Genomic DNA, 6860 nt, shown 5'->3' on the forward strand with positions numbered 1-6860 from the left:
ACATAGTACTCTTTCTATGTACATTTATACTTCTGCCAATGACGGGATACATATAGTCGGATCTTGCATACATTTTACGCTCTTATTTTTTATTAGATAAATAGATATTAAATTCTTTTTTGACCTTTGACTAGATGTATTCTTGTATTGTTATTTTTATACGACAAATGATTTGTGTACATTCTACACTTTTATGTTTGACTAAAAATATGCACGTTAAACCCTTCTTTGACTTTTCACTAAATATATTAATATAATTAATGGTAATTTTCCATTCAAGTATCCAAAGGCTAAGATATATTGTTGTTACAATATAATTAATGGTGATTTTCCATTCAATACCAAAAAGTTCTTATCATTTTATAAATGGAAATTTGCCATTCAATACCAAAAAGCTCTTTTCATTTTATTAATGGTATTTTTTTCATTCAACACCAAAAAGCCCTTTTCATTTCCATAATTATTTTGTGTAAAAAATATTTTTTCAAGTGAGTAAAATTTATGACCTTTCTCTGTACATGACTATTTTGAAACTTTTCACTATAATCGAGGTCAAACATCAAATAAGTTTGTAATTGTCTTTTATAACACCTTAAGAACCGTTTCCTATTGTTTTGCCTCTATTCTCTTAATATTCAATAGCGCTACCTTATAAATGAATTGCTAAACATAAACAAGACAACACCTGTAACAATCGGAATGTAGTATAAATCAAGATCTTATCTTTGAACTTCTCCATAAATAAAATAGCCCACAAAAACTAAAATACCCCTACATAACAAAACTACAATAATCAGACTCAACTGTAACAATCTTGTTTGTTTCAACACTTTTTTTAATTTTATAATGATGGGTTGTTTTACACCTGTAACAATATTAGACCAGTTAAATAATATATTTTGACTATTATAGAAAAAGTTATTCAAAAATAATTTTTTTTATTTCTTAATGTTACAAATTATATTAAATTATTTAAATTCCAAATATCATATATATGTTGCTCTACCAATTAAAATTTAACACAAATTCAAGAAACATACTAAATGAACTGATGTAGATTTGTTCCCTAAGAGTTGTGTTAAATCTCTTTGAAAATTAAGTTCATTCAAAATGGAAAACTTTCTCCGTAGAAAAATTTAATTATAAGTGTTGATACATAAATTTTAAATAATAATGCTAACTTCATCACACTTTGTATACAATGAAAAATGTTTATTGACCTCAATTGAACTAAACTTTCAACTTCAAAATATACATTTTAACATCTTAATTTGGTTTAAGTTTACTTCATTTAACACTCCATCCTTGAAAATGCACATCTAGAATTCACCCTCTTAAATGAGTATCTAGATGTGCATTTTAGAAATCATTAGTAAAGTACACTTACATTAAATTGAAGTATCTTGATGATCAATGGCGCAACTACAGTAGGAAGAACACCTTTAGTTGGAAAATTACATTATATAGAGGTCAAATCTTACTTTATATTGGTATATATAAAATATCGTAAACACAAGCAAAACAAATGGAGACCTACAACACAATGAGAAGGGTATATATATATATATATATATATATATATATATATATATATATATATATATATATAAATGTATGTATATATATATGTGTGTGTGTGTGTGTGTATATTTATATGACACTAGCTATCAGATTCAATTCATTGCTGTAATTTTTTTATATGACTAAATTTGACGTGAACTAATTGTGAAGTAGCTTGGTGACAATAGAATGTAAAAGTATACAGGGGATGTAAGATTGAATCTAGAGTTACTTTTTTTTAGTTTTATTATTCAATATTTGACATCCTTCATGACATTTCTTATTATGTCACTATAAATGTCTAGACACATCTATTATTATTTAAGATTAAATCTACCATTTCCTTATGGTTATGCATGTTAATCAAAAAAGGAAACTTATAGTAGAAATTGTCAGTTGGCTTATGAAAACAACATCATAAAAAAGAAACAGATCAATCAGAAAATTAATTGATTTTTTTTAAAAAAAAAAAACTTATAAAAACGGATTCAAGGATAAAATCATATATATTTGAAAATAACATAATAAACGTACTTTTATTTCAACATTACATATGATTAATTCATAAATTAAAGTCGGTGTACATTTAGTATATTTTTTTTATGAAAAATCACACACTGTTTAAATATACATGCGAAATACTAAATACAAAGCTATTGATGGTATTTTCGCCCTTTATTTGTTCCCTTATATAAAAAAAGTAAATACATGTCATAAGATTAACTTTTAAAAATGTTGGGTTTATGATTTAAAATTAAAGGTGTTCAACATAGAATTAACACACTTAATATATGATTTTATTATTCACCTTGTACCATAAAAACAATCTAGTAGTTTTGATTTTTTAAAGCTATAAAGTAGCTAAAGACATGCCATTCATAATGAAATTTGTAGCTAAAGACATGTCATTAACAAACACTATATATACTTTTAGAAAATACATCAAGTGACACTTAAATTTAAACGAATTTTCAATAAGATATCTTAACTATGCGGGCGTTCTACTCAGGGGCGGAGCTACAACCTTTGAAAGGTGGTAAGCTGTCCACCATTCGCCAGAAAATGAAATCCTATGAATAGGAAATATACTCTGTGTTATTTTTTTATAGAAATAAATGCACACATTAAATATCAGTGGAGGTTGATAGTCCGGTGGTAAGTATGTTCAATTAAGTGCCAAATATCTATTGTTTATTCTTTGTGGGCAATTGTACAACAACCATTTTTAAGTTTGAAGAAAAAATGGGAAATGAATATGTAATTTTATTTCAAACCCACTTAATAGTAATAAATATATTGCACACCCTGTTGCTAAAAAAAATTACTCTTCGAATTTTGAAGACCCTTGAAAATTTTTTTAACGCCGCAAGTGGTTCTACTACCCTGCTAAACTACAATCTTTAACTGATATTATGACATCATCTTTTATCCATTTGACATAACGAGAGTGTGGACTCTCTTAAAGAATATGAGCAACATAATATAACTTACATAAAATAATTTTGCGGGTCAAAAAAATGTTACTTCACCATAATTCATTTCTATATTTTAAAAATTATGATATGTTGTGGCCATATTAAGTTTTCAAAACTTACAAATTCATAATTTTTTATTCAAAATCTAAAGTGTGAATTCACATTAAAAATTTGAATATGACGATAAAAATTGAGATACAAGGAATAATATTTATCGTTACGGACATGAATGATGCATAACTTATGCAGCAATGTAACATTTGCATACACCGAGGCCATCAGTAGATATAGGATAGTCACCGCTAAAAATTAACAAATTTTTCCCTGAAAATTTGAAAAAGGTCAAAAATATTTCTGAACCATGCGAAATCAATTACTTCTTTCTTCCGTTATATTTTAGGATTAAAAATACCCCGTCATGATTAAAATAGATCACAAATACCTGTCAAGAGTTAACACCCAAAACATTTAATGATGTGTCAAGCCATATGGACTTGTCCCTTGTCAGGACCGGGGTCTAGACTCCAGACGAGACCAGTGTCATTGATCTCTCAGAGATCGCAGACAAGCCTATATATGTCTTCGTTACATCATCTAGGTTAATTTTAGCGGAAAACTTGAACTTTTGTTTACTTTAATTTTATATTGGAAAACATTGATCTCACGTAATACTATCTAGGTAAACTAATAAGCATTCACAACAACTATCTAACTCAAGATAATCACATCAAACATATAGTCATAAATATAGAGTTTCCAAAATGGCACCAATACAACGTGTGAAAGTAAATACAAAAGAAATGCTAGTGGAACATACTCCACTAGCTCATGCCTAGTCTACTACATCCGTGTAACTTCTGCGTCGACTTGTAAGCTCTAACGTCTAGCTGCACCTACACCTAAAAGTACATAAATATATGGAATTAGTACATAGTTATACTAAGTATGGGTATATGCAAGCACACACAACGGACCTGAATGATTTAGAATATCTCTCTCCTAACAATATGAGTTATTGAAAGTCAAGTCAATGGACTTGCCAAAATCGTACTAGGAATGCCATGCTGTGATAGTAACATGCATCATCATACGTATCATATTGCACAGAACACATAATATATAGAATATTGCACATAACATATTGCATATAGCACATATCATATTTCATTTAATTCATTCATATGTCATGATACCTTGGAACCACGGACTTAACATTCAGACTTCACAAAATGAGGGCTCAACATATGAGCCTTAAATAGGGAGCCTTCTTTAGCAAACATAGACTCCACTTCTTTGATTCATACGTTTGTTGACCGGTGTGGACACAAGCTATACCTGGAATGATTTTTAAAACTCTCATCAAGTTCAGTGTGCAATGACAAAGAATGACCTAGTGTCATTACTTGAGTCTAATTCACCTCTTTATTATCCTATCAAAACACCTTGGTATCATTCATTTCATCATCTTTCATACTTTGAGGAACTTCAATTTTAATCGACATAGGAGGCGGAGTAAATGGACAAGGTTAAACCAAGAACATACTTAGTTTGCTTAGGTGGAAAGTACAGGCTAGTTCCTATGTTGTCAGCATAGTTTAAAGACAAGGAGATTTAGGGAGACCCATACCTGTCTGAACGGACAGTCTCATCTCATGAGAACTACACGAACCTCTGCCTTCCTGAAAGAAGGAATTGCAACTCATATATATCCTATCGGTGCTCAGTATAAAGTTCTATTATATTCTTCTCATACATTGTACAAGTTGGCTTCTAGTATGAGGGTATAATAGCTCATTAGATGGTTTTTCATCTCAACATTTCTTAGAAAGTTTGAATTGTCCTTACACTTACATGTAGAGTGTGATTGACACTTGTATCGTAATATTAAACACTCCTTTAGTTGAGTAATTTTTGTGACCTTATATATGCGTAGGTAGAGCTTGTCTCACATGCACTAGCCTCATATTATGGTGTAACTCTGTTATTTATTAACATCTTTTTGTTCATCTTCACTCACCTTTAATTATTTGTTCATTGTATAACATAGATATGCTTTCTTGGAGTTTACATTGAGGGAAATTGATTCTACGCGTAGATACAGCTTGTCTCACTTGTACTAGCCGATCCTCATGTAGTCACTCTTTCTTTGCTTATTCATCGTTTAGTATAAGTATACTCTCTTAGAAATTTCATTTAGTCAACTGATTTTAAGGCATAGATCCAGCTTGTCTTAAAAATTTTGGCCTGGGGAACCCAAGATCGAATCCCCACGCCCACATCCATTTCTTTTTCTGTCGTTACTTGATTCCATGGGTTAAACTAAGAGGGTGTCGGATCGAACCCCCAAAGCCCCATTTTAGTTTTCTCCTTAATTCTGTTCATTCAGCCGAGAGATTGTGGGTTCGATTCCCACATACCTCATTTTATTATTTCTTTATTTAATTTTTCTCCTCTCTCCTTCACCCATAAAAGAGGTTGTGGGTTCGAACTCGACACGCCTCACATCATTTTCTTTCATTTTTCTCCTAACTTTTCAATTGAGATATACCCCTTTTCGAATCCCCCTCACCTTTTTTATTATTTAATTATTTTATTACTTGTATATGGTGAGGTTTTGGGTTCAATCCCCACTGACCTCATGCAATTTTAAAAAAAAATTAAAACTAAAATTTTTAACAGTAAGCTGCCGAAACAAATTTCTAGAATTCTTGAAATTTGTTCACCTTTTTTGCAGTCCATTTTCTCAACTTTTAAATGTTAGATTTAAGAAAATATTCTTGTATCATCTAGTACATATTTAGGTGAATTTTCATGGTTACTTTCGGTAATTTGATCACCTTTTTGCAGTCCATTTTCTCACCCTCTTTCACGTTAAACATCAAGACATTTCGAGTAGTTTTTAGGGAGATCTTTCGGTGCATTTTTAAGGTTACTTTCAGTCAAGAATTGTCATTCAATTCAGCAACTTTGAATTCATCTGAACGTCACATTTTTGACATATTAATACATGTAAAATGCAACAATTTAACATGTCAAATTTCATGCTTCAAGTCGAGACAAAAATCTCAGTACATACATGCAACCACAAGTCAACATATCACACATTTTCGGAAACACTTCTTTCATTTCAACATAATTCCGCATACGCATTCAAACACATAATCACAAGTAGCCCTAAAATAATCTAGAAAATTTATACACAAGCATACTTGAATCTTTCAAAAGATCTAATGACAAGGGCATGCAACGGGGACAACCTTAGTTTTTTATTGTGAATAGTCTGAACCTTAGGGGTCTCTTGGGAAAGGGACCAAGAGGGAATAATACCCATACCTGAAGTTGTTAAAAGATGTTCTTATGTGCTGCAAAAATCCCCAGTTGGCCAATGTCTCACAACCCAAATCACAAGCACAATCCGTCGAGAACATAATTTTTCTGTTTGTTTATAAACTTATTTCACTTTTGATTTTGAGGGATAAAGTTCTTGAATGTGGATGAACTATGTTATATTTTTGTTCTGTTCTTTTGTTTTACAGAAAGTTGAGCGTGTAAATAAGGTAAGAGTAGAGAGAGACGTAAGAATGCATTAGCTTAGGATTAGGAGATTAGGTGGAGACTTAGTCAAATTAGGATTTCTCTTAATTTTTTAAAAATCTTATTTTTCCAAAGGTTAATCGAAATGACCACTAAGACCCTACAAAATCAGATTATAATCATCAATTTAATGCACTTAAATGTTGCTTCCACCAAGGCACGAACTTAGGTGAAGCCTAAGATACGAAAAAGGATCAATTTCGGCCAACCCTACCCCAATTTCCCATCCTC

The 6860-nt window shown here is 30.8% G+C and overlaps 1 long non-coding RNA gene across 1 annotated transcript; it reads right to left on the reverse strand.

The window, feature by feature from the left end:
* Positions 1-3757: 3757 nt before the first annotated feature.
* Positions 3758-6622, reverse strand: LOC138338108 (uncharacterized). Its single transcript, XR_011211433.1, has 2 exons — positions 6369-6622; positions 3758-3934 (listed from the first exon to the last, which is right to left on the reverse strand). It is a non-coding gene; the product is annotated as an uncharacterized lncRNA (long non-coding RNA).
* Positions 6623-6860: the final 238 nt, after the last annotated feature.

This window comes from Solanum lycopersicum, chromosome 9, assembly GCF_036512215.1.
Source record: "Solanum lycopersicum chromosome 9, SLM_r2.1".
NCBI lineage: Eukaryota > Viridiplantae > Streptophyta > Magnoliopsida > Solanales > Solanaceae > Solanum > Solanum lycopersicum.